This window comes from Haliotis rufescens, unplaced genomic scaffold (genome assembly GCF_023055435.1).
Source record: "Haliotis rufescens isolate VD_foot unplaced genomic scaffold, xgHalRufe1.0.p SCAF_2, whole genome shotgun sequence".
Lineage (NCBI taxonomy): Eukaryota > Metazoa > Mollusca > Gastropoda > Lepetellida > Haliotidae > Haliotis > Haliotis rufescens.
This window is the reverse complement of record NW_025963890.1, coordinates 21507808-21532454: the sequence shown is the minus strand read 5'-3', so window position 1 is coordinate 21532454 and position 24647 is coordinate 21507808. Positions and strand designations below refer to the sequence as shown.

Genomic DNA, 24647 nt, shown 5'->3' with positions numbered 1-24647 from the left:
GTGTTCTGGTCCACGAATGTGGGCGTGGGTTCAAATCCTACTTCTGACACACTTTTTTTTCTCCCTTCAAACATGGCCTTTCCTAAAGCATATTGCCTTCATTTGGATAATAGCAGACATGTGCGAGTCCTGGTATCATTTTGGAAGACTGGTACGTAAAAATGTGATTAATGGTACAAACATGCAAATGAAACGATGTTCGTTCTTCATAAATTGGTGATTGATACAAAAAGTTGTCCCGCGAGCCGGATTTGAACCAGCGACCTAAGGATTGCCAATTACAGCCTTGCCACTACAGTCCTCCGCTCTACCAACTGAGCTATCACGGGTGCTGACATTTGAGTTCGTTTTAATAGCTAGGCTGATTTTCTCTCAAATCAATAGGACTTTCCTCGCTTGACTCATAGTGAAGATAAAGATGCATTTTTAATTAAAGTAGATCAAGAGAAAGCTTTCGATAGAGTTTCACATAATTACTTGTTGGATATTTTACAAAAATTCAATTTTGGGAATAATTTTATATCCTGGATTAAAATTTTGTATACAGACATTAAAAGTTCTGTCAAGTGTAATGGACATTTAAGTCCATATTTCAAACTATCCCGTGGGGTAACGCAAGGGGACCCGATGAGTTCCATGCTGTTTGTGCTTATTTCTGAACCATTAAATTTGTTAATAAAAGAGAACCCACATATTCAAGGCATCAACATTGGCAATGTTTCATCTTTAATATATCAACATGCCGATGACACTACTATTACAGTGTGCAACTCACAGTCAGTGGAAAATACTTTTGAAACAATTAAATATTATTGCGAAGCAACTCAAGCCAAGATCAATTTACAAAAGTCGGAGGTGTTACTTCTTGGTAAAGCCAAGTTCAATAAATGTAACATTAGTCTTCCCGTGAAGGTTAAAAAAGATTGTGTTGAACTTCTGGGAATATATCTTGGCTCTGACTTGGCCACTTGTGAGACACTAAATTGGACGAAAAAGATAAATAAAATTCAAACTCTACTTAATTCATGGATTCAACGTCAACTCACACTGCAGGGCAGAGCCAAGGTTTTAAACATCCTCATTGCTTCTAGATTATGGTACTCTTTTACAGTGTTACCAGTGCCACACTGGGTAGAAGTAGCCTTTTCCAAAATGTTTTCAAAATTCTTATGGGTAAATAAAAAGCCAAAAATAGCAGCTGTGACATGCATGGGCAAATGTACAGAAGGTGGCTTAAATATACCCAATTTGTGCCTTAAAAAGTATGCTTTAAGATTGAAACAGTTAAAAGCTTTCTTAGATTGTAAATTAGACTCATTATGGAAAGCAACTATGTCTTTCTTCTTTTCAAAATATTTAAATATGGGATTACAATCAAACATACTATGTTTAAAGTTTGACAAAAAAGATATGTTGCATGTAAATCCTTTTTATGCTGAGTTGTTGCTTGCCTGGGAGGACATCAGTGGTGGTAAGAGAAGCAAACCTACCACTTTACCGGATATAATGTGTCAGCCTTTATTCAACAACCCTCTAATTTTGTATATGAACAAAACTTTGTTGTTTAAATCATTCATTGACGGTGGGATCACTTGCATAAAAGATATTTGCTATGAAGTTATACCACAATTTTTGTCACCTGATAGTATTGTTGAAATTGTACAAGAAACAATACCTGATGTTGATGTGGCCACAATCAAGAATGGTTATGCTGTTATTTTATATGCGCTTCCAACAGATTGGAAACAGATCATATTGTCTGATGCTGTCATAAATCCTCCTTGTAAAGAAATACTTTGTCCTATAGCGAACGAAGATGTATCAGTGCAGCTGTTTACAGTGAAATATTGTTATGAAATTTTCAGAACAAAATATTTTAAAAAACCAGTTGCCATGAATTGGTGGAATAATATATCTCTTGACATCAACTGGAAAGATGTTTGGGTTAATGTGTATCAAAATGACAAATCAGCCGAATGTATACAACTAGATTTTAAGATTGCCCATAACATTATTTACACATATGACAGACTCAGCCAATTTGGTTTGACAGACACAGATATTTGTCCAGTTTGTCAAAATGAAAAAGAAGATATTTTGCACTTGTTCATCTTCTGTAAAGAGTTATCGTTCTTACAATCACTATTTGTTGACATCCTCACTGATGTGTGTCAAGATACTGGGTTAACTCTTGGACAATTCTCGCTGTGGTTATTGTTTGGATTTCTTCCTGAGAGTAGTGTGTCGACAAAACCATTGTTAGATATACTGTTATCAATTTATCGGTTGGCAGTATTTAAGAGAAGAGTTGTTATAAGCCTAGGTACAGTCTCTTTTCACATAAACACATTTTTCAAATCCTTGGTAAAAAGACATCTCACATTTCTTTTGTATCATTACACAAAAATGAAAAGATTGCATGTCTTTATTCAAAAATACATAATGTCTAATTACCTCATCGAGTTAGATGGGAATGACATTCTTTTGAAACATCCTCTTGATTAGCTCAATTATAAGTTACTTATACTATTTCATTTCACATGAAAGCTTTTTTCAAATCTTTCATAAAGTGTCATTTTAGTTGAATGATTGTTCACTATTGAAAAATGAATCAATTACAAAGTTGTGTGTACATAATCAAATGTAAAAATCTATTTCTCATATTTCTGTCTTTAGAATTAAAATGTTAACCACTGCCACCCAACTTCTGTGATACCCTTTTTATCTTTGTGGTGGCAGTGTCAGCACTGTCTGCGTTTGTATTATATTCCTGTGAATAAATTTTATCAAGAAAAAAAAAAAAAAAGGCGCCAGACTCAAGGTATTGCATCAGACCTTCTCCCATAGTGGAGATACGGGTGTTCTGGTCCACGAATGTGGGCGTGGGTTCAAATCCCACTTCTGACACACTTTTTTTTCTCCCTTCAAACATGGCCTTTCCTAAAGCATATTGCCTTCATTTGGATAATAGCAGACATGTGCGAGTCCTGGTATCATTTTGGAAGACTGGTACGTAAAAATGTGATTAATGGTACAAACATGCAAATGAAACGATGTTCGTTCTTCATAAATTGGTGATTGATACAAAAAGTTGTCCCGCGAGCCGGATTTGAACCAGCGACCTAAGGATTGCCAATTACAGCCTTGCCACTACAGTCCTCCGCTCTACCAACTGAGCTATCACGGGTGCTGACATTTGAGTTCGTTTTAATAGCTAGGCTGATTTTCTCTCAAATCAATAGGACTTTCCTCGCTTGACTGCTCACCTACTTCCTCCTGGGCGACAGTGTGTTATGGGCAGCAACCTGCTTAATATTATTGAAGGTTCATTTCAACCTCACATACAAATATGTCTCCTTACACCAATCTCAAGTCGGACAAGTTGAAATGTCCAGCGGTCAGAATGGTATCTTTTAACAGAGAGCTAGCCTAATCCTTAAAATCATGCTCCACCACGTGAAGACAACCTGAACGTGCAACACTGTTATTTGTTTGAAACGTGTGAAGACCATATGGCAAGCCCAAACCTCGTGACAATCGAGAGTTGCATGAAGAGTCAATCCATCACATCACTTACGTTGAAACGGAAAGGCGTGAAATTGACAAGAACACAGATTGAATGATGAAATGAGTAGCTCTGAAACTATCCCAAATGCATGCAGGGTTGTAGGTAGAATCAACATGACTGAAAAACGGCAACATGTTTGTCCATGGTTTGTCTCTACAAAAGCGTAGAGTTATCACTTTCAACATCGTTGTCAATGGCCGAGCAGTCTAAGGCGCCAGACTCAAGGTATTGCATCAGACCTTCTCCCATAGTGGAGATACGGGTGTTCTGGTCCACGAATGTGGGCGTGGGTTCAAATCCTACTTCTGACACACTTTTTTTTCTCCCTTCAAACATGGCCTTTCCTAAAGCATATTGCCTTCATTTGGATAATAGCAGACATGTGCGAGTCCTGGTATCATTTTGGAAGACTGGTACGTAAAAATGTGATTAATGGTACAAACATGCAAATGAAACGATGTTCGTTCTTCATAAATTGGTGATTGATACAAAAAGTTGTCCCGCGAGCCGGATTTGAACCAGCGACCTAAGGATTGCCAATTACAGCCTTGCCACTACAGTCCTCCGCTCTACCAACTGAGCTATCACGGGTGCTGACATTTGAGTTCGTTTTAATAGCTAGGCTGATTTTCTCTCAAATCAATAGGACTTTCCTCGCTTGACTCATAGTGAAGATAAAGATGCATTTTTAATTAAAGTAGATCAAGAGAAAGCTTTCGATAGAGTTTCACATAATTACTTGTTGGATATTTTACAAAAATTCAATTTTGGGAATAATTTTATATCCTGGATTAAAATTTTGTATACAGACATTAAAAGTTCTGTCAAGTGTAATGGACATTTAAGTCCATATTTCAAACTATCCCGTGGGGTAACGCAAGGGGACCCGATGAGTTCCATGCTGTTTGTGCTTATTTCTGAACCATTAAATTTGTTAATAAAAGAGAACCCACATATTCAAGGCATCAACATTGGCAATGTTTCATCTTTAATATATCAACATGCCGATGACACTACTATTACAGTGTGCAACTCACAGTCAGTGGAAAATACTTTTGAAACAATTAAATATTATTGCGAAGCAACTCAAGCCAAGATCAATTTACAAAAGTCGGAGGTGTTACTTCTTGGTAAAGCCAAGTTCAATAAATGTAACATTAGTCTTCCCGTGAAGGTTAAAAAAGATTGTGTTGAACTTCTGGGAATATATCTTGGCTCTGACTTGGCCACTTGTGAGACACTAAATTGGACGAAAAAGATAAATAAAATTCAAACTCTACTTAATTCATGGATTCAACGTCAACTCACACTGCAGGGCAGAGCCAAGGTTTTAAACATCCTCATTGCTTCTAGATTATGGTACTCTTTTACAGTGTTACCAGTGCCACACTGGGTAGAAGTAGCCTTTTCCAAAATGTTTTCAAAATTCTTATGGGTAAATAAAAAGCCAAAAATAGCAGCTGTGACATGCATGGGCAAATGTACAGAAGGTGGCTTAAATATACCCAATTTGTGCCTTAAAAAGTATGCTTTAAGATTGAAACAGTTAAAAGCTTTCTTAGATTGTAAATTAGACTCATTATGGAAAGCAACTATGTCTTTCTTCTTTTCAAAATATTTAAATATGGGATTACAATCAAACATACTATGTTTAAAGTTTGACAAAAAAGATATGTTGCATGTAAATCCTTTTTATGCTGAGTTGTTGCTTGCCTGGGAGGACATCAGTGGTGGTAAGAGAAGCAAACCTACCACTTTACCGGATATAATGTGTCAGCCTTTATTCAACAACCCTCTAATTTTGTATATGAACAAAACTTTGTTGTTTAAATCATTCATTGACGGTGGGATCACTTGCATAAAAGATATTTGCTATGAAGTTATACCACAATTTTTGTCACCTGATAGTATTGTTGAAATTGTACAAGAAACAATACCTGATGTTGATGTGGCCACAATCAAGAATGGTTATGCTGTTATTTTATATGCGCTTCCAACAGATTGGAAACAGATCATATTGTCTGATGCTGTCATAAATCCTCCTTGTAAAGAAATACTTTGTCCTATAGCGAACGAAGATGTATCAGTGCAGCTGTTTACAGTGAAATATTGTTATGAAATTTTCAGAACAAAATATTTTAAAAAACCAGTTGCCATGAATTGGTGGAATAATATATCTCTTGACATCAACTGGAAAGATGTTTGGGTTAATGTGTATCAAAATGACAAATCAGCCGAATGTATACAACTAGATTTTAAGATTGCCCATAACATTATTTACACATATGACAGACTCAGCCAATTTGGTTTGACAGACACAGATATTTGTCCAGTTTGTCAAAATGAAAAAGAAGATATTTTGCACTTGTTCATCTTCTGTAAAGAGTTATCGTTCTTACAATCACTATTTGTTGACATCCTCACTGATGTGTGTCAAGATACTGGGTTAACTCTTGGACAATTCTCGCTGTGGTTATTGTTTGGATTTCTTCCTGAGAGTAGTGTGTCGACAAAACCATTGTTAGATATACTGTTATCAATTTATCGGTTGGCAGTATTTAAGAGAAGAGTTGTTATAAGCCTAGGTACAGTCTCTTTTCACATAAACACATTTTTCAAATCCTTGGTAAAAAGACATCTCACATTTCTTTTGTATCATTACACAAAAATGAAAAGATTGCATGTCTTTATTCAAAAATACATAATGTCTAATTACCTCATCGAGTTAGATGGGAATGACATTCTTTTGAAACATCCTCTTGATTAGCTCAATTATAAGTTACTTATACTATTTCATTTCACATGAAAGCTTTTTTCAAATCTTTCATAAAGTGTCATTTTAGTTGAATGATTGTTCACTATTGAAAAATGAATCAATTACAAAGTTGTGTGTACATAATCAAATGTAAAAATCTATTTCTCATATTTCTGTCTTTAGAATTAAAATGTTAACCACTGCCACCCAACTTCTGTGATACCCTTTTTATCTTTGTGGTGGCAGTGTCAGCACTGTCTGCGTTTGTATTATATTCCTGTGAATAAATTTTATCAAGAAAAAAAAAAAAAAAGGCGCCAGACTCAAGGTATTGCATCAGACCTTCTCCCATAGTGGAGATACGGGTGTTCTGGTCCACGAATGTGGGCGTGGGTTCAAATCCCACTTCTGACACACTTTTTTTTCTCCCTTCAAACATGGCCTTTCCTAAAGCATATTGCCTTCATTTGGATAATAGCAGACATGTGCGAGTCCTGGTATCATTTTGGAAGACTGGTACGTAAAAATGTGATTAATGGTACAAACATGCAAATGAAACGATGTTCGTTCTTCATAAATTGGTGATTGATACAAAAAGTTGTCCCGCGAGCCGGATTTGAACCAGCGACCTAAGAATTGCCAATTACAGCCTTGCCACTACAGTCCTCCGCTCTACCAACTGAGCTATCACGGGTGCTGACATTTGAGTTCGTTTTAATAGCTAGGCTGATTTTCTCTCAAATCAATAGGACTTTCCTCGCTTGACTGCTCACCTACTTCCTCCTGGGCGACAGTGTGTTATGGGCAGCAACCTGCTTAATATTATTGAAGGTTCATTTCAACCTCACATACAAATATGTCTCCTTACACCAATCTCAAGTCGGACAAGTTGAAATGTCCAGCGGTCAGAATGGTATCTTTTAACAGAGAGCTAGCCTAATCCTTAAAATCATGCTCCACCACGTGAAGACAACCTGAACGTGCAACACTGTTATTTGTTTGAAACGTGCGAAGACCATATGGCAAGCCCAAACCTCGTGACAATCGAGAGTTGCATGAAGAGTCAATCCATCACATCACTTACGTTGAAACGGAAAGGCGTGAAATTGACAAGAACACAGATTGAATGATGAAATGAGTAGCTCTGAAACTATCCCAAATGCATGCAGGGTTGTAGGTAGAATCAACATGACTGAAAAACGGCAACATGTTTGTCCATGGTTTGTCTCTACAAAAGCGTAGAGTTATCACTTTCAACATCGTTGTCAGGATGGCCGAGCGGTCTAAGGCGCCAGACTCAAGGTATTGCATCAGACCTTCTCCCATAGTGGAGATACGGGTGTTCTGGTCCACGAATGTGGGCGTGGGTTCAAATCCCACTTCTGACACACTTTTTTTCTCCCTTCAAACATGGCCTTTCCTAAAGCATATTGCCTTCATTTGGATAATAGCAGACATGTGCGAGTCCTGGTATCATTTTGGAAGACTGGTACGTAAAAATGTGATTAATGGTACAAACATGCAAATGAAACGATGTTCGTTCTTCATAACTTGGTGATTGATACAAAAAAATGTCCCGCGAGCCGGATTTGAACCAGCGACCTAAGGATTGCCAATTACAGATTTGCCACTACAGTCCTCCGCTCTACCAACTGAGCTATCACGGGTGCTGACTTTTGAGTTCGTTTTAATAGCTAGGCTGGTTTTCTCTCAAATCAATAGGACTTTCCTAGCTTGACTGCTCACCTACTTCCTCCTGGGCGACAGTGTGTTATGGGCAGCAACCTGCTTAATATTATTGAAGGTTCATTTCAACCTCACATACAAATATGTCTCCTTACACCAATCTCCAGTCGGACAAGTTGAAATGTCCAGCGGTCAGTATGGTATCTTTTAACAGAGAGCTAGCCTAATCCTTAAAATCATGCTCCACCACGTGAAGACAACCTGAACGTGCAACACTGTTATTTGTTTGAAACGTGCGAAGACCATATGGCAAGCCCAAACCTCGTGACAATCGAGAGTTGCATGAAGAGTCAATCCATCACATCACTTACGTTGAAACGGAAAGGCGTGAAATTGACAAGAACACAGATTGAATGATGAAATGAGTAGCTCTGAAACTATCCCAAATGCATGCAGGGTTGTAGGTAGAATCAACATGACTGAAAAACGGCAACATGTTTGTCCATGGTTTGTCTCTACAAAAGCGTAGAGTTATCACTTTCAACATCGTTGTCAGGATGGCCGAGCGGTCTAAGGCGCCAGACTCAAGGTATTGCATCAGACCTTCTCCCATAGTGGAGATACGGGTGTTCTGGTCCACGAATGTGGGCGTGGGTTCAAATCCCACTTCTGACACACTTTTTTTCTCCCTTCAAACATGGCCTTTCCTAAAGCATATTGCCTTCATTTGGATAATAGCAGACATGTGCGAGTCCTGGTATCATTTTGGAAGACTGGTACGTAAAAATGTGATTAATGGTACAAACATGCAAATGAAACGATGTTTGTTCTTCATAAATTGGTGATTGATACAAAAAAATGTCCCGCCAGCCGGATTTGAACCAGCGACCTAAGGATTGCCAATTACAGATTTGCCACTACAGTCCTCCGCTCTACCAACTGAACTATCACGGGTGCTGACTTTTGAGTTCGTTTTAATAGCTAGGCTGGTTTTCTCTCAAATCAATAGGACTTTCCTAGCTTGACTGCTCACCTACTTCCTCCTGGGCGACAGTGTGTTATGGGCAGCAACCTGCTTAATATTATTGAAGGTTCATTTCAACCTCACATACAAATATGTCTCCTTACACCAATCTCCAGTCGGACAAGTTGAAATGTCCAGCGGTCAGTATGGTATCTTTTAACAGAGAGCTAGCCTAATCCTTAAAATCATGCTCCACCACGTGAAGACAACCTGAACGTGCAACACTGTTATTTGTTTGAAACGTGCGAAGACCATATGGCAAGCCCAAACCTCGTGACAATCGAGAGTTGCATGAAGAGTCAATCCATCACATCACTTACGTTGAAACGGAAAGGCGTGAAATTGACAAGAACACAGATTGAATGATGAAATGAGTAGCTCTGAAACTATCCCAAATGCATGCAGGGTTGTAGGTAGAATCAACATGACTGAAAAACGGCAACATGTTTGTCCATGGTTTGTCTCTACAAAAGCGTAGAGTTATCACTTTCAACATCGTTGTCAGGATGGCCGAGCGGTCTAAGGCGCCAGACTCAAGGTATTGCATCAGACCTTCTCCCATAGTGGAGATACGGGTGTTCTGGTCCACGAATGTGGGCGTGGGTTCAAATCCCACTTCTGACACACTTTTTTTCTCCCTTCAAACATGGCCTTTCCTAAAGCATATTGCCTTCATTTGGATAATAGCAGACATGTGCGAGTCCTGGTATCATTTTGGAAGACTGGTACGTAAAAATGTGATTAATGGTACAAACATGCAAATGAAACGATGTTTGTTCTTCATAAATTGGTGATTGATACAAAAAAATGTCCCGCGAGCCGGATTTGAACCAGCGACCTAAGGATTGCCAATTACAGATTTGCCACTACAGTCCTCCGCTCTACCAACTGAGCTATCACGGGTGCTGACTTTTGAGTTCGTTTTAATAGCTAGGCTGGTTTTCTCTCAAATCAATAGGACTTTCCTAGCTTGACTGCTCACCTACTTCCTCCTGGGCGACAGTGTGTTATGGGCAGCAACCTGCTTAATATTATTGAAGGTTCATTTCAACCTCACATACAAATATGTCTCCTTACACCAATCTCCAGTCGGACAAGTTGAAATGTCCAGCGGTCAGTATGGTATCTTTTAACAGAGAGCTAGCCTAATCCTTAAAATCATGCTCCACCACGTGAAGACAACCTGAACGTGCAACACTGTTATTTGTTTGAAACGTGCGAAGACCATATGGCAAGCCCAAACCTCGTGACAATCGAGAGTTGCATGAAGAGTCAATCCATCACATCACTTACGTTGAAACGGAAAGGCGTGAAATTGACAAGAACACAGATTGAATGATGAAATGAGTAGCTCTGAAACTATCCCAAATGCATGCAGGGTTGTAGGTAGAATCAACATGACTGAAAAACGGCAACATGTTTGTCCATGGTTTGTCTCTACAAAAGCGTAGAGTTATCACTTTCAACATCGTTGTCAGGATGGTCTAAGGCGGCAGACTCAAGGTATTGCATCAGACCTTCTCCCATAGTGGAGATACGGGTGTTCTGGTCCACGAATGTGGGCGTGGGTTCAAATCCCACTTCTGACACACTTTTTTTTCTCCCTTCAAACATGGCCTTTCCTAAAGCATATTGCCTTCATTTGGATAATAGCAGACATGTGCGAGTCCTGGTATCATTTTGGAAGACTGGTACGTAAACATGTGATTAATGGTACAAACATGCAAATGAAACGATGTTCGTTCTTCATAACTTGGTGATTGATACAAAAAGTTGTCCCGCGAGCCGGATTTGAACCAGCGACCTAAGGATTGCCAATTACAGCCTTGCCACTACAGTCCTCCGCTCTACCAACTGAGCTATCACGGGTGCTGACATTTGAGTTCGTTTTAATAGCTAGGCTGATTTTCTCTCAAATCAATAGGACTTTCCTCGCTTGACTGCTCACCTACTTCCTCCTGGGCGACAGTGTGTTATGGGCAGCAACCTGCTTAATATTATTGAAGGTTCATTTCAACCTCACATACAAATATGTCTCCTTACACCAATCTCCAGTCGGACAAGTTGAAATATCCAGCGGTCAGTATGGTATCTTTTAACAGAGAGCCTAATCCTTAAAATCATGCTCCACCACGTGAAGACAACCTGAACGTGCAACACTGTTATTTGTTTGAAACGTGTGAAGACCATATGGCAAGCCCAAACCTCGTGACAATCGAGAGTTGCATGAAGAGTCAATCCATCACATCACTTACGTTGAAACGGAAAGGCGTGAAATTGACAAGAACACAGATTGAATGATGAAATGAGTAGCTCTGAAACTATCCCAAATGCATGCAGGGTTGTAGGTAGAATCAACATGACTGAAAAACGGCAACATGTTTGTCCATGGTTTGTCTCTACAAAAGCGTAGAGTTATCACTTTCAACATCGTTGTCAATGGCCGAGCAGTCTAAGGCGCCAGACTCAAGGTATTGCATCAGACCTTCTCCCATAGTGGAGATACGGGTATTCTGGTCCACGAATGTGGGCGTGGGTTCAATTCCCACTTCTGACACACTTTTTCTTCTCCCTTCAAACATGGCCTTTCTTTAAGCATATTGCCTTCATTTGGATAATAGCAGACATGTGCGAGTCCTGGTATCATTTTGGAAGACTGGTACGTAAAAATGTTATTAATGGTACAAACATGCAAATGAAACGATGTTCGTTCTTCATAAATTGGTGATTGATACAAAAAGTTGTCCCGCGAGCCGGATTTGAACCAGCGACCTAAGGATTGCCAATTACAGCCTTGCCACTACAGTCCTCCGCTCTACCAACTGAGCTATCACGGGTGCTGACATTTGAGTTCGTTTTAATAGCTAGGCTGATTTTCTCTCAAATCAATAGGACTTTCCTCGCTTGACTGCTCACCTACTTCCTCCTGGGCGACAGTGTGTTATGGGCAGCAACCTGCTTAATATTATTGAAGGTTCATTTCAACCTCACATACAAATATGTCTCCTTACACCAATCTCCAGTCGGACAAGTTGAAATGTCCAGCGGTCAGTATGGTATCTTTTAACAGAGAGCTAGCCTAATCCTTAAAATCATGCTCCACCACGTGAAGACAACCTGAACGTGCAACACTGTTATTTGTTTGAAACGTGTGAAGACCATATGGCAAGCCCAAACCTCGTGACAATCGAGAGTTGCATGAAGAGTCAATCCATCACATCACTTACGTTGAAACGGAAAGGCGTGAAATTGACAAGAACACAGATTGAATGATGAAATGAGTAGCTCTGAAACTATCCCAAATGCATGCAGGGTTGTAGGTAGAATCAACATGACTGAAAAACGGCAACATGTTTGTCCATGGTTTGTCTCTACAAAAGCGTAGAGTTATCACTTTCAACATCGTTGTCAGGATGGCCGAGCGGTCTAAGGCGCCAGACTCAAGGTATTGCATCAGACCTTCTCCCATAGTGGAGATACGGGTGTTCTGGTCCACGAATGTGGGCGTGGGTTCAAATCCCACTTCTGACACACTTTTTTTTCTCCCTTCAAACATGGCCTTTCCTAAAGCATATTACCTTCATTTGGATAATAGCAGACATGTGCGAGTCCTGGTATCATTTTGGAAGACTGGTACGTAAAAATGTGATTAATGGTACAAACATGCAAATGAAACGATGTTCGTTCTTCATAAATTGGTGATTGATACAAAAAGTTGTCCCGCGAGCCGGATTTGAACCAGCGACCTAAGGATTGCCAATTACAGCCTTGCCACTACAGTCCTCCGCTCTACCAACTGAGCTATCACGGGTGCTGACATTTGAGTTCGTTTTAATAGCTAGGCTGATTTTCTCTCAAATCAATAGGACTTTCCTCGCTTGACTGCTCACCTACTTCCTCCTGGGCGACAGTGTGTTATGGGCAGCAACCTGCTTAATATTATTGAAGGTTCATTTCAACCTCACATACAAATATGTCTCCTTACACCAATCTCAAGTCGGACAAGTTGAAATGTCCAGCGGTCAGAATGGTATCTTTTAACAGAGAGCTAGCCTAATCCTTAAAATCATGCTCCACCACGTGAAGACAACCTGAACGTGCAACACTGTTATTTGTTTGAAACGTGCGATGACCATATGGCAAGCCCAAACCTCGTGACAATCGAGAGTTGCATGAAGAGTCAATCCATCACATCACTTACGTTGAAACGGAAAGGCGTGAAATTGACAAGAACACAGATTGAATGATGAAATGAGTAGCTCTGAAACTATCCCAAATGCATGCAGGGTTGTAGGTAGAATCAACATGACTGAAAAACGGCAACATGTTTGTCCATGGTTTGTCTCTACAAAAGCGTAGAGTTATCACTTTCAACATCGTTGTCAGGATGGCCGAGCGGTCTAAGGCGCCAGACTCAAGGTATTGCATCAGACCTTCTCCCATAGTGGAGATACGGGTGTTCTGGTCCACGAATGTGGGCGTGGGTTCAAATCCCACTTCTGACACACTTTTTTTCTCCCTTCAAACATGGCCTTTCCTAAAGCATATTGCCTTCATTTGGATAATAGCAGACATGTGCGAGTCCTGGTATCATTTTGGAAGACTGGTACGTAAAAATGTGATTAATGGTACAAACATGCAAATGAAACGATGTTCGTTCTTCATAAATTGGTGATTGATACAAAAAAATGTCCCGCGAGCCGGATTTGAACCAGCGACCTAAGGATTGCCAATTACAGATTTGCCACTACAGTCCTCCGCTCTACCAACTGAGCTATCACGGGTGCTGACTTTTGAGTTCGTTTTAATAGCTAGGCTGGTTTTCTCTCAAATCAATAGGACTTTCCTAGCTTGACTGCTCACCTACTTCCTCCTGGGCGACAGTGTGTTATGGGCAGCAACCTGCTTAATATTATTGAAGGTTCATTTCAACCTCACATACAAATATGTCTCCTTACACCAATCTCCAGTCGGACAAGTTGAAATGTCCAGCGGTCAGTATGGTATCTTTTAACAGAGAGCTAGCCTAATCCTTAAAATCATGCTCCACCACGTGAAGACAACCTGAACGTGCAACACTGTTATTTGTTTGAAACGTGCGAAGACCATATGGCAAGCCCAAACCTCGTGACAATCGAGAGTTGCATGAAGAGTCAATCCATCACATCACTTACGTTGAAACGGAAAGGCGTGAAATTGACAAGAACACAGATTGAATGATGAAATGAGTAGCTCTGAAACTATCCCAAATGCATGCAGGGTTGTAGGTAGAATCAACATGACTGAAAAACGGCAACATGTTTGTCCATGGTTTGTCTCTACAAAAGCGTAGAGTTATCACTTTCAACATCGTTGTCAGGATGGCCGAGCGGTCTAAGGCGCCAGACTCAAGGTATTGCATCAGACCTTCTCCCATTGTGGAGATACGGGTGTTCTGGTCCACGAATGTGGGCGTGGGTTCAAATCCCACTTCTGACACACTTTTTTTCTCCCTTCAAACATGGCCTTTCCTAAAGCATATTGCCTTCATTTGGATAATAGCAGACATGTGCGAGTCCTGGTATCATTTTGGAAGACTGGTACGTAAAAATGTGATTAATGGTACAAACATGCAAATGAAACGATGTTTGTTCTTCATAAATTGGTGATTGATACAAAAAAATGTCCCGCCAGCCGGATTTGAACCAGCGACCTAAGGATTGCCAATTACAGATTTGCCACTACAGTCCTCCGCTCTACCAACTGAACTATCACGGGTGCTGACTTTTGAGTTCGTTTTAATAGCTAGGCTGGTTTTCTCTCAAATCAATAGGACTTTCCTAGCTTGACTGCTCACCTACTTCCTCCTGGGCGACAGTGTGTTATGGGCAGCAACCTGCTTAATATTATTGAAGGTTCATTTCAACCTCACATACAAATATGTCTCCTTACACCAATCTCCAGTCGGACAAGTTGAAATGTCCAGCGGTCAGTATGGTATCTTTTAACAGAGAGCCTAATCCTTAAAATCATGCTCCACCACGTGAAGACAACCTGAACGTGCAACACTGTTATTTGTTTGAAACGTGTGAAGACCATATGGCAAGCCCAAACCTCGTGACAATCGAGAGTTGCATGAAGAGTCAATCCATCACATCACTTACGTTGAAACGGAAAGGTGTGAAATTGACAAGAACACAGATTGAATGATGAAATGAGTAGCTCTGAAACTATCCCAAATGCATGCAGGGTTGTAGGTAGAATCAACATGACTGAAAAACGGCAACATGTTTGTCCATGGTTTGTCTCTACAAAAGCGTAGAGTTATCACTTTCAACATCGTTGTCAGGATGGCCGAGCGGTCTAAGGCGCCAGACTCAAGGTATTGCATCAGACCTTCTCCCATAGTGGAGTGAGTGAGTATGGTTTTACGCCGCTTTTAGCAATATTCCAGCAATATCACGGCGGGGGACACCAGAAATGGGCTTCACACATTGTACCCATGTCGGGAATCGAACCCGGGTCTTAGGCGTTACGAGCGAACGCTTTAACCACTAGGCTACCCGACCGCCCCTCTCCCATAGTGGAGATACGGGTGTTCTGGTCCACGAATGTGGGCGTGGGTTCAAATCCCACTTCTGACACACTTTTTTTTCTCCCTTCAAACATGGCCTTTCCTAAAGCATATTACCTTCATTTGGATAATAGCAGACATGTGCGAGTCCTGGTATCATTTTGGAAGACTGGTACGTAAACATGTGATTAATGGTACAAACATGCAAATGAAACGATGTTCGTTCTCCATAAATTGGTGATTGATACAAAAAGTTGTCCCGCGAGCCGGATTTGAACCAGCGACCTAAGGATTGCCAATTACAGCCTTGCCACTACAGTCCTCCGCTCTACCAACTGAGCTATCACGGGTGCTGACATTTGAGTTCGTTTTAATAGCTAGGCTGATTTTCTCTCAAATCAATAGGACTTTCCTCGCTTGACTGCTCACCTACTTCCTCCTGGGCGCCAGTGTGTTATGGGCAGCAACCTGCTTAATATAATTGAAGGTTCATTTCAACCTCACATACAAATATGTCTCCTTACACCAATCTCCAGTCGGACAAGTTGAAATGTCCAGCGAACAGTATGGTATCTTTTAACAGAGAGCTAGCCTAATCCTTAAAATCATGCTCCACCAGGTGAAGACAACCTGAACGTGCAACACTGTTATTTGTTTGAAACGTGTGAAGACCATACGGCAAGCCCAAACCTCGTGACAATCGAGAGTTGCATGAAGAGTCAATCCATCACATCACTTACGTTGAAACGGAAAGGCGTGAAATTGACAAGAACACAGATTGAATGATGAAATGAGTAGCTCTGAAACTATCCCAAATGCATGCAGGGTTGTAGGTAGAATCAACATGACTGAAAAACGGCAACATGTTTGTCCATGGTTTGTCTCTACAAAAGCGTAGAGTTATCACTTTCAACATCGTTGTCAGGATGGCCGAGCGGTCTAAGGCGCCAGACTCAAGGTATTGCATCAGACCTTCTCCCATAGTGGAGATACGGGTGTTCTGGTCCACGAATGTGGGCGTGGGTTCAAATCCCACTTCTGACACACTTTTTTTTCTCCCTTCAAACATGGCCTTTCCTAAAGCATATTGCCTTCATTTGGATAATAGCAGACATGTGCGAGTCCTGGTATCATTTTGGAAGACTGGTACGTAAAAATGTGATTAATGGTACAAACATGCAAATGAAACGATGTTCGTTCTTCATAAATTGGTGATTGATACAAAAAGTTGTCCCGCGAGCCGGATTTGAACCAGCGACCTAAGGATTGCCAATTACAGCCTTGCCACTACAGTCCTCCGCTCTACCAACTGAGCTATCACGGGTGCTGACATTTGAGTTCGTTTTAATAGCTAGGCTGATTTTCTCTCAAATCAATAGGACTTTCCTCGCTTGACTGCTCACCTACTTCCTCCTTGGCGACAGTGTGTTATGGGCAGCAACCTGCTTAATATTATTGAAGGTTCATTTCAACCTCACATACAAATATGTCTCCTTACACCAATCTCCAGTCGGACAAGTTGAAATGTCCAGTGGTCAGTATGGTATCTTTTAACAGAGAGCCTAGTCCTTAAAATCATGCTCCACCATGTGAAGACAACCTGAACGTGCAACACTGTTATTTGTTTGAAACGTGTGAAGACCATATGGCAAGCCCAAACCTCGTGACAATCGAGAGTTGCATGAAGAGTCAATCCATCACATCACTTACGTTGAAACGGAAAGGTGTGAAATTGACAAGAACACAGATTGAATGATGAAATGGGTAGCTCTGAAACTATCCCAAATGCATGCAGGGTTGTAGGTAGAATCAACATGACTGAAAAACGGCAACATGTTTGTCCATGGTTTGTCTCTACAAAAGCGTAGAGTTATCACTTTCAACATCGTTGTCAGGATGGCCGAGCGGTCTAAGGCGCCAGACTCAAGGTATTGCATCAGACCTTCTCCCATAGTGGAGTGAGTGAGTATGGTTTTACGCCGCTTTTAGCAATATTCCAGCAATATCACGGCGGGGGACACCAGAAATGGGCTTCACACATTGTACCCATGTCGGGAATCGAACCCGGGTCTTAGGCGTTACGAGCGAACGCTTTAACCACTAGGCTACCCGACCGCCCCTCTCCCATAGTGGAGATACGGGTGTTCTGGTCCACGAATGTGGGCGTGGGTTCAAATCCCACTTCTGACACACTTTTTTTTCTCCCTTCAAACATGGCCTTTCCTAAAGCATATTACCTTCATTTGGATAATAGCAGACATGTGCGAGTCCTGGTATCATTTTGGAAGACTGGTACGTAAACATGTGATTAATGGTACAAACATGCAAATGAAACGATGTTCGTTCTCCATAAATTGGTGATTGATACAAAAAGTTGTCCCGCGAGCCGGATTTGAACCAGCGACCTAAGGATTGCCAATTACAGCCTTGCCACTACAGTCCTCCGCTCTACCAACTGAGCTATCACGGGTGCTGACATTTGAGTTCGTTTTAATAGCTAGGCTGATTTTCTCTCAAATCAATAGGACTTTCCTCGCTTGACTGCTCACCTACTTCCTCCTGGGCGCCAGTGTGTTATGGGCAGCAACCTGCTTAATATAATTGAAGGTTCATTTCAACCTCACATACAAATATGTCTCCTTACACCAATCTCCAGTCGGACAAGTTGAAATGTCCAGCGAACAGTATGGTATCTTTTAACAGAGAGCTAGCCTAATCCTTAAAATCATGCTCCACCAGGTGAAGACAACCTGAACGTGCAACACTGTTATTTGTTTGAAACGTGTGAAGACCATACGGCAAGCCCAAACCTCGTGACAATCGAGAGTTGCATGAAGAGTCAATCCATCACATCACTTACGTTGAAACGGAAAGGCGTGAAATTGACAAGAACACAGATTGAATGATGAAATGAGTAGCTCTGAAACTATCCCAAATGCATGCAGGGTTGTAGGTAGAATCAACATGACTGAAAAACGGCAACATGTTTGTCCATGGTTTGTCTCTACAAAAGCGTAGAGTTATCACTTTCAACATCGTTGTCAGGATGGCCGAGCGGTCTAAGGCGCCAGACTCAAGGTATTGCATCAGACCTTCTCCCATAGTGGAGATACGGGTGTTCTGGTCCACGAATGTGGGCGTGGGTTCAAATCCCACTTCTGACACACTTTTTTTTCTCCCTTCAAACATGGCCTTTCCTAAAGCATATTGCCTTCATTTGGATAATAGCAGACATGTGCGAGTCCTGGTATCATTTTGGAAGACTGGTAGGTAAAAATGTGATTAATGGTACAAACATGCAAATGAAACGATGTTCGTTCTTCATAAATTGGTGATTGATACAAAAAGTTGTCCCGCGAGCCGGATTTGAACCAGCGACCTAAGGATTGCCAATTACAGCCTTGCCACTACAGTCCTCCGCTCTACCAACTGAGCTATCACGGGTGCTGACATTTGAGTTCGTTTAAATAGCTAGGCTGATTTTCTCTCAAATCAATAGGACTTTCCTCGCTTGACTGCTCACCTACTTCCTCCTTGGCGACAGTGTGTTATGGGCAGCAACCTGCTTAATAATATTGAAGGTTCATTTCAACCTCACATACAAATATGTCTCCTTACACCAATCTCCAGTCGGACAAGTTGAAATGTCCAGCGGTCAGTATGGTATCTTTTAACAGAGAGCCTAATCCTTAAAATCATGCTCCACCATGTGAAGACAACCTGAACGTGCAACACTGTTATTTGTTTGAAACGTGTGAAGACCATATGGCAAGCCCAAACCTCGTGACAATCGAGAGTTGCATGAAGAGTCAATCCATCACATCACTTACGTTGAAACGGAAAGGTGTGAAATTGACAAGAACACAGATTGAATGATGAAATGAGTAGCTCTGAAACTATCCCAAATGCATGCAGGGTTGTAGGTAGAATCAACATGACTGAAAAACGACAACATGTTTGTCCATGGTTTGTCTCTACAAAAGCGTAGAGTTATCACTTTCAACATCGTTGTCAGGATGGCCGAGCGGTCTAAGGCGCCAGACTCAAGGTATTGCATCAGACCTTCTCCCATAGTGGAGATACGGGTGTTCTGGTCCACGAATGTGGGCGTGGGTTCAAATCCCACTTCTGACACACTTTTTTTTCTCCCTTCAAACATGGCCTTTCCTAAAGCATATTGCCTTCATTTGGATAATAGCAGACATGTGCGAGTCCTGGTATCATTTTGGAAGACTGGTACGTAAAAATGTGATTAATGGTACAAACATGCAAATGAAACGATGTTCGTTCTTCATAAATTGGTGATTGATACAAAAAGTTGTCCCGCGAGCCGGATTTGAACCAGCGACCTAAGGATTGCCAATTACAGATTTGCCACTACAGTCCTCCGCTCTACCAACTGAGCTATGACGGGTGCTGACATTTGAGTTCGTTTTAATAGCTAGGCTGATTTTCTCTCAAATCAATAGGACTTTCCTCGCTTGACTGCTCACCTACTTCCTCCTTGGCGACAGTGTGTTATGGGCAGCAACCTGCTTAATATTATTGAAGGTTCATTTCAACCTCACATACAAATATGTCTCCTTACACCAATCTCCAGTCGGACAAGTTGAAATGTCCAGCGGTCAGTATGGTATCTTTTAACAGAGAGCTAGCCTAATCCTTAAAATCATGCTCCACCACGTGAAGACAACCTGAACGTGCAACACTGTTATTTGTTTGAAACGTGCGAAGACCATATGGCAAGCCCAAACCTCGTGACAATCGAGAGTTGCATGAAGAGTCAATCCATCACATCACTTACGTTGAAACGGAAAGGCGTGAAATTGACAAGAACACAGATTGAATGATGAAATGAGTAGCTCTGAAACTATCCCAAATGCATGCAGGGTTGTAGGTAGAATCAACATGACTGAAAAACGGCAACATGTTTGTCCATGGTTTGTCTCTACAAAAGCGTAGAGTTATCACTTTCAACATCGTTGTCAGGATGGCCGAGCGGTCTAAGGCGCCAGACTCAAGGTATTGCATCAGACCTTCTCCCATAGTGGAGTGAGTGAGTATGGTTTTACGCCGCTTTTAGGAATATTCCAGCAATATCACGGCGGGGGACACCAGAAATGGGCTTCACACATTGTACCCATGTCGGGAATCGAACCCGGGTCTTAGGCGTTACGAGCGAACGCTTTAACCACTAGGCTACCCGACCGCCCCTCTCCCATAGTGGAGATACGGGTGTTCTGGTCCACGAATGTGGGCGTGGGTTCAAATCCCACTTCTGACACACTTTTTTTTCTCCCTTCAAACATGGCCTTTCCTAAAGCATATTACCTTCATTTGGATAATAGCAGACATGTGCGAGTCCTGGTATCATTTTGGAAGACTGGTACGTAAACATGTGATTAATGGTACAAACATGCAAATGAAACGATGTTCGTTCTCCATAAATTGGTGATTGATACAAAAAGTTGTCCCGCGAGCCGGATTTGAACCAGCGACCTAAGGATTGCCAATTACAGCCTTGCCACTACAGTCCTCCGCTCTACCAACTGAGCTATCACGGGTGCTGACATTTGAGTTCGTTTTAATAGCTAGGCTGATTTTCTCTCAAATCAATAGGACTTTCCTCGCTTGACTGCTCACCTACTTCCTCCTGGGCGCCAGTGTGTTATGGGCAGCAACCTGCTTAATATAATTGAAGGTTCATTTCAACCTCACATACAAATATGTCTCCTTACACCAATCTCCAGTCGGACAAGTTGAAATGTCCAGCGAACAGTATGGTATCTTTTAACAGAGAGCTAGCCTAATCCTTAAAATCATGCTCCACCAGGTGAAGACAACCTGAACGTGCAACACTGTTATTTGTTTGAAACGTGTGAAGACCATACGGCAAGCCCAAACCTCGTGACAATCGAGAGTTGCATGAAGAGTCAATCCATCACATCACTTACGTTGAAACGGAAAGGCGTGAAATTGACAAGAACACAGATTGAATGATGAAATGAGTAGCTCTGAAACTATCCCAAATGCATGCAGGGTTGTAGGTAGAATCAACATGACTGAAAAACGGCAACATGTTTGTCCATGGTTTGTCTCTACAAAAGCGTAGAGTTATCACTTTCAACATCGTTGTCAGGATGGCCGAGCGGTCTAAGGCGCCAGACTCAAGGTATTGCATCAGACCTTCTCCCATAGTGGAGATACGGGTGTTCTGGTCCACGAATGTGGGCGTGGGTTCAAATCCCACTTCTGACACACTTTTTTTTCTCCCTTCAAACATGGCCTTTCCTAAAGCATATTGCCTTCATTTGGATAATAGCAGACATGTGCGAGTCCTGGTATCATTTTGGAAGACTGGTACGTAAAAATGTGATTAATGGTACAAACATGCAAATGAAACGATGTTCGTTCTTCATAAATTGGTGATTGATACAAAAAGTTGTCCCGCGAGCCGGATTTGAACCAGCGACCTAAGGATTGCCAATTACAGCCTTGCCACTACAGTCCTCCGCTCTACCAACTGAGCTATCACGGGTGCTGACATTTGAGTTCGTTTAAATAGCTAGGCTGATTTTCTCTCAAATCAATAGGACTTTCCTCGCTTGACTGCTCACCTACTTCCTCCTTGGCGACAGTGTGTTATGGGCAGCAACCTGCTTAATAATATTGAAGGTTCATTTCAACCTCACATACAAATATGTCTCCTTACACCAATCTCCAGTCGGACAAGTTGAAATGTCCAGCGGTCAGTATGGTATCTTTTAACAGAGAGCCTAATCCTTAAAATCATGCTCCACCATGTGAAGACAACCTGAACGTGCAACACTGTTATTTGTTTGAAACGTGTGAAGACCATATGGCAAGCCCAAACCTCGTGACAATCGAGAGTTGCATGAAGAGTCAATCCATCACATCACTTACGTTGAAACGGAAAGGTGTGAAATTGACAAGAACACAGATTGAATGATGAAATGGGTAGCTCTGAAACTATCCCAAATGCATGCAGGGTTGTAGGTAGAATCAACATGACTGAAAAACGACAACATGTTTGTCCATGGTTTGTCTCTACAAAAGCGTAGAGTTATCACTTTCAACATCGTTGTCTGGATGGCCGAGCGGTCTAAGGCGCCAGACTCAAGGTATTGCATCAGACCTTCTCCCATAGTGGAGTGAGTGAGTATGGTTTTACGCCGCTTTTAGGAATATTCCAGCAATATCACGGCGGGGGACACCAGAAATGGGCTTCACACATTGTACCCATGTCGGGAATCGAACCCGGGTCTTAGGCGTTACGAGCGAACGCTTTAACCACTAGGCTACCCGACCGCCCCTCTCCCATAGTGGAGATACGGGTGTTCTGGTCCACGAATGTGGGCGTGGGTTCAAATCCCACTTCTGACACACTTTTTTTTCTCCCTTCAAACATTGCCTTTCCTAAAGCATATTGCCTTCATTTGGATAATAGCAGACATGTGCGAGTCCTGGTATCATTTTGGAAGACTGGTACGTAAAAATGTGATTAATGGTACAAACATGCAAATGAAACGATGTTCGTTCTTCATAAATTGGTGATTGATACAAAAAGTTGTCCCGCGAGCCGGATTTGAACCAGCGACCTAAGGATTGCCAATTACAGCCTTGCCACTACAGTCCTCCGCTCTACCAACTGAGCTATCACGGGTGCTGACATTTGAGTTCGTTTTAATAGCTAGGCTGATTTTCTCTCAAATCAATAGGACTTTCCTCGCTTGACTGCTCACCTACTTCCTCCTTGGCGACAGTGTGTTATGGGCAGCAACCTGCTTAATATAATTGAAGGTTCATTTCAACCTCACATACAAATATGTCTCCTTACACCAATCTCCAGTCGGACAAGTTGAAATGTCCAGCGGTCAGTATGGTATCTTTTAACAGAGAGCTAGCCTAATCCTTAAAATCATGCTCCACCACGTGAAGACAACCTGAACGTGCAACACTGTTATTTGTTTGAAACGTGTGAAGACCATATGGCAAGCCCAAACCTCGTGACAATCGAGAGTTGCATGAAGAGTCAATCCATCACATCACTTACGTTGAAACGGAAAGGCGTGAAATTGACAAGAACACAGATTGAATGATGAAATGAGTAGCTCTGAAACTATCCCAAATGCATGCAGGGTTGTAGGTAGAATCAACATGACTGAAAAACGGCAACATGTTTGTCCATGGTTTGTCTCTACAAAAGCGTAGAGTTATCACTTTCAACATCGTTGTCAGGATGGCCGAGCGGTCTAAGGCGCCAGACTCAAGGTATTGCATCAGACCTTCTCCCATAGTGGAGATACGGGTGTTCTGGTCCACGAATGTGGGCGTGGGTTCAAATCCCACTTCTGACACACTTTTTTTTCTCCCTTCAAACATTGCCTTTCCTAAAGCATATTGCCTTCATTTGGATAATAGCAGACATGTGCGAGTCCTGGTATCATTTTGGAAGACTGGTACGTAAAAATGTGATTAATGGTACAAACATGCAAATGAAACGATGTTCGTTCTTCATAAATTGGTGATTGATACAAAACGTTGTCCCGCGAGCCGGATTTGAACCAGCGACCTAAGGATTGCCAATTACAGCCTTGCCACTACAGTCCTCCGCTCTACCAACTGAGCTATCACGGGTGCTGACATTTGAGTTCGTTTTAATAGCTAGGCTGATTTTCTCTCAAATCAATAGGACTTTCCTTGCTTGACTGCTCACCTACTTCCTCCTTGGCGACAGTGTGTTATGGGCAGCAACCTGCTTAATATTATTGAAGGTTCATTTCAACCTCACATACAAATATGTCTCCTTACACCAATCTCCAGTCGGACAAGTTGAAATGTCCAGCGGTCAGTATGGTATCTTTTAACAGAGAGCTAGCCTAATCCTTAAAATCATGCTCCACCAGGTGAAGACAACCTGAACGTGCAACACTGTTATGTGTTTGAAACGTGCGAAGACCATATGGCAAGCCCAAACCTCGTGACAATCGAGAGTTGCATGAAGAGTCAATCCATCACATCACTTACGTTGAAACGGAAA

General features: G+C 41.7%; 36 non-coding genes across 36 annotated transcripts; 15 read left to right on the top strand and 21 right to left on the bottom strand.

Annotated features, from left to right (window-relative positions):
- Positions 1-236: 236 nt before the first annotated feature.
- Trnay-gua lies at positions 237-329 on the bottom strand. The gene is made up of 2 exons: positions 293-329; positions 237-272 (listed from the first exon to the last, which is right to left on the bottom strand). It is a non-coding gene; the product is annotated as a tRNA-Tyr (tRNA).
- A 2765-nt stretch (positions 330-3094) lies between these two features.
- Positions 3095-3187, bottom strand: Trnay-gua. Its single transcript has 2 exons — positions 3151-3187; positions 3095-3130 (listed from the first exon to the last, which is right to left on the bottom strand). It is a non-coding gene; the product is annotated as a tRNA-Tyr (tRNA).
- Positions 3188-4066: 879 nt separating this feature from the next.
- On the bottom strand, positions 4067-4159 carry Trnay-gua. Its single transcript has 2 exons — positions 4123-4159; positions 4067-4102 (listed from the first exon to the last, which is right to left on the bottom strand). It is a non-coding gene; the product is annotated as a tRNA-Tyr (tRNA).
- A 2765-nt stretch (positions 4160-6924) lies between these two features.
- Positions 6925-7017, bottom strand: Trnay-gua. Its single transcript has 2 exons — positions 6981-7017; positions 6925-6960 (listed from the first exon to the last, which is right to left on the bottom strand). It is a non-coding gene; the product is annotated as a tRNA-Tyr (tRNA).
- Positions 7018-7587: 570 nt separating this feature from the next.
- Trnal-caa lies at positions 7588-7711 on the top strand. The gene is made up of 2 exons: positions 7588-7625; positions 7666-7711. It is a non-coding gene; the product is annotated as a tRNA-Leu (tRNA).
- Positions 7712-7897: 186 nt separating this feature from the next.
- Positions 7898-7990, bottom strand: Trnay-gua. The gene is made up of 2 exons: positions 7954-7990; positions 7898-7933 (listed from the first exon to the last, which is right to left on the bottom strand). It is a non-coding gene; the product is annotated as a tRNA-Tyr (tRNA).
- Positions 7991-8560: 570 nt separating this feature from the next.
- Positions 8561-8684, top strand: Trnal-caa. Its single transcript has 2 exons — positions 8561-8598; positions 8639-8684. It is a non-coding gene; the product is annotated as a tRNA-Leu (tRNA).
- Positions 8685-8870: 186 nt separating this feature from the next.
- On the bottom strand, positions 8871-8963 carry Trnay-gua. The gene is made up of 2 exons: positions 8927-8963; positions 8871-8906 (listed from the first exon to the last, which is right to left on the bottom strand). It is a non-coding gene; the product is annotated as a tRNA-Tyr (tRNA).
- Positions 8964-9533: 570 nt separating this feature from the next.
- Trnal-caa lies at positions 9534-9657 on the top strand. Its single transcript has 2 exons — positions 9534-9571; positions 9612-9657. It is a non-coding gene; the product is annotated as a tRNA-Leu (tRNA).
- A 186-nt stretch (positions 9658-9843) lies between these two features.
- On the bottom strand, positions 9844-9936 carry Trnay-gua. Its single transcript has 2 exons — positions 9900-9936; positions 9844-9879 (listed from the first exon to the last, which is right to left on the bottom strand). It is a non-coding gene; the product is annotated as a tRNA-Tyr (tRNA).
- An 873-nt stretch (positions 9937-10809) lies between these two features.
- Trnay-gua lies at positions 10810-10902 on the bottom strand. The gene is made up of 2 exons: positions 10866-10902; positions 10810-10845 (listed from the first exon to the last, which is right to left on the bottom strand). It is a non-coding gene; the product is annotated as a tRNA-Tyr (tRNA).
- An 875-nt stretch (positions 10903-11777) lies between these two features.
- Trnay-gua lies at positions 11778-11870 on the bottom strand. Its single transcript has 2 exons — positions 11834-11870; positions 11778-11813 (listed from the first exon to the last, which is right to left on the bottom strand). It is a non-coding gene; the product is annotated as a tRNA-Tyr (tRNA).
- A 570-nt stretch (positions 11871-12440) lies between these two features.
- Positions 12441-12564, top strand: Trnal-caa. The gene is made up of 2 exons: positions 12441-12478; positions 12519-12564. It is a non-coding gene; the product is annotated as a tRNA-Leu (tRNA).
- A 187-nt stretch (positions 12565-12751) lies between these two features.
- Trnay-gua lies at positions 12752-12844 on the bottom strand. Its single transcript has 2 exons — positions 12808-12844; positions 12752-12787 (listed from the first exon to the last, which is right to left on the bottom strand). It is a non-coding gene; the product is annotated as a tRNA-Tyr (tRNA).
- A 570-nt stretch (positions 12845-13414) lies between these two features.
- Positions 13415-13538, top strand: Trnal-caa. Its single transcript has 2 exons — positions 13415-13452; positions 13493-13538. It is a non-coding gene; the product is annotated as a tRNA-Leu (tRNA).
- Positions 13539-13724: 186 nt separating this feature from the next.
- Trnay-gua lies at positions 13725-13817 on the bottom strand. The gene is made up of 2 exons: positions 13781-13817; positions 13725-13760 (listed from the first exon to the last, which is right to left on the bottom strand). It is a non-coding gene; the product is annotated as a tRNA-Tyr (tRNA).
- Positions 13818-14387: 570 nt separating this feature from the next.
- On the top strand, positions 14388-14511 carry Trnal-caa. Its single transcript has 2 exons — positions 14388-14425; positions 14466-14511. It is a non-coding gene; the product is annotated as a tRNA-Leu (tRNA).
- Positions 14512-14697: 186 nt separating this feature from the next.
- Trnay-gua lies at positions 14698-14790 on the bottom strand. The gene is made up of 2 exons: positions 14754-14790; positions 14698-14733 (listed from the first exon to the last, which is right to left on the bottom strand). It is a non-coding gene; the product is annotated as a tRNA-Tyr (tRNA).
- A 566-nt stretch (positions 14791-15356) lies between these two features.
- Trnal-caa lies at positions 15357-15656 on the top strand. The gene is made up of 2 exons: positions 15357-15394; positions 15611-15656. It is a non-coding gene; the product is annotated as a tRNA-Leu (tRNA).
- Positions 15657-15843: 187 nt separating this feature from the next.
- Trnay-gua lies at positions 15844-15936 on the bottom strand. The gene is made up of 2 exons: positions 15900-15936; positions 15844-15879 (listed from the first exon to the last, which is right to left on the bottom strand). It is a non-coding gene; the product is annotated as a tRNA-Tyr (tRNA).
- A 570-nt stretch (positions 15937-16506) lies between these two features.
- Positions 16507-16630, top strand: Trnal-caa. The gene is made up of 2 exons: positions 16507-16544; positions 16585-16630. It is a non-coding gene; the product is annotated as a tRNA-Leu (tRNA).
- Positions 16631-16817: 187 nt separating this feature from the next.
- Positions 16818-16910, bottom strand: Trnay-gua. The gene is made up of 2 exons: positions 16874-16910; positions 16818-16853 (listed from the first exon to the last, which is right to left on the bottom strand). It is a non-coding gene; the product is annotated as a tRNA-Tyr (tRNA).
- A 566-nt stretch (positions 16911-17476) lies between these two features.
- Trnal-caa lies at positions 17477-17776 on the top strand. The gene is made up of 2 exons: positions 17477-17514; positions 17731-17776. It is a non-coding gene; the product is annotated as a tRNA-Leu (tRNA).
- Positions 17777-17963: 187 nt separating this feature from the next.
- Trnay-gua lies at positions 17964-18056 on the bottom strand. Its single transcript has 2 exons — positions 18020-18056; positions 17964-17999 (listed from the first exon to the last, which is right to left on the bottom strand). It is a non-coding gene; the product is annotated as a tRNA-Tyr (tRNA).
- A 570-nt stretch (positions 18057-18626) lies between these two features.
- Trnal-caa lies at positions 18627-18750 on the top strand. Its single transcript has 2 exons — positions 18627-18664; positions 18705-18750. It is a non-coding gene; the product is annotated as a tRNA-Leu (tRNA).
- A 187-nt stretch (positions 18751-18937) lies between these two features.
- Positions 18938-19030, bottom strand: Trnay-gua. Its single transcript has 2 exons — positions 18994-19030; positions 18938-18973 (listed from the first exon to the last, which is right to left on the bottom strand). It is a non-coding gene; the product is annotated as a tRNA-Tyr (tRNA).
- A 566-nt stretch (positions 19031-19596) lies between these two features.
- On the top strand, positions 19597-19720 carry Trnal-caa. Its single transcript has 2 exons — positions 19597-19634; positions 19675-19720. It is a non-coding gene; the product is annotated as a tRNA-Leu (tRNA).
- Positions 19721-19907: 187 nt separating this feature from the next.
- On the bottom strand, positions 19908-20000 carry Trnay-gua. The gene is made up of 2 exons: positions 19964-20000; positions 19908-19943 (listed from the first exon to the last, which is right to left on the bottom strand). It is a non-coding gene; the product is annotated as a tRNA-Tyr (tRNA).
- A 570-nt stretch (positions 20001-20570) lies between these two features.
- Positions 20571-20870, top strand: Trnal-caa. The gene is made up of 2 exons: positions 20571-20608; positions 20825-20870. It is a non-coding gene; the product is annotated as a tRNA-Leu (tRNA).
- Positions 20871-21057: 187 nt separating this feature from the next.
- On the bottom strand, positions 21058-21150 carry Trnay-gua. Its single transcript has 2 exons — positions 21114-21150; positions 21058-21093 (listed from the first exon to the last, which is right to left on the bottom strand). It is a non-coding gene; the product is annotated as a tRNA-Tyr (tRNA).
- A 570-nt stretch (positions 21151-21720) lies between these two features.
- Trnal-caa lies at positions 21721-21844 on the top strand. The gene is made up of 2 exons: positions 21721-21758; positions 21799-21844. It is a non-coding gene; the product is annotated as a tRNA-Leu (tRNA).
- A 187-nt stretch (positions 21845-22031) lies between these two features.
- Positions 22032-22124, bottom strand: Trnay-gua. The gene is made up of 2 exons: positions 22088-22124; positions 22032-22067 (listed from the first exon to the last, which is right to left on the bottom strand). It is a non-coding gene; the product is annotated as a tRNA-Tyr (tRNA).
- Positions 22125-22690: 566 nt separating this feature from the next.
- Trnal-caa lies at positions 22691-22990 on the top strand. Its single transcript has 2 exons — positions 22691-22728; positions 22945-22990. It is a non-coding gene; the product is annotated as a tRNA-Leu (tRNA).
- A 187-nt stretch (positions 22991-23177) lies between these two features.
- Trnay-gua lies at positions 23178-23270 on the bottom strand. The gene is made up of 2 exons: positions 23234-23270; positions 23178-23213 (listed from the first exon to the last, which is right to left on the bottom strand). It is a non-coding gene; the product is annotated as a tRNA-Tyr (tRNA).
- Positions 23271-23840: 570 nt separating this feature from the next.
- On the top strand, positions 23841-23964 carry Trnal-caa. The gene is made up of 2 exons: positions 23841-23878; positions 23919-23964. It is a non-coding gene; the product is annotated as a tRNA-Leu (tRNA).
- Positions 23965-24151: 187 nt separating this feature from the next.
- On the bottom strand, positions 24152-24244 carry Trnay-gua. Its single transcript has 2 exons — positions 24208-24244; positions 24152-24187 (listed from the first exon to the last, which is right to left on the bottom strand). It is a non-coding gene; the product is annotated as a tRNA-Tyr (tRNA).
- Between the last annotated feature and the right edge of the window lie 403 nt (positions 24245-24647).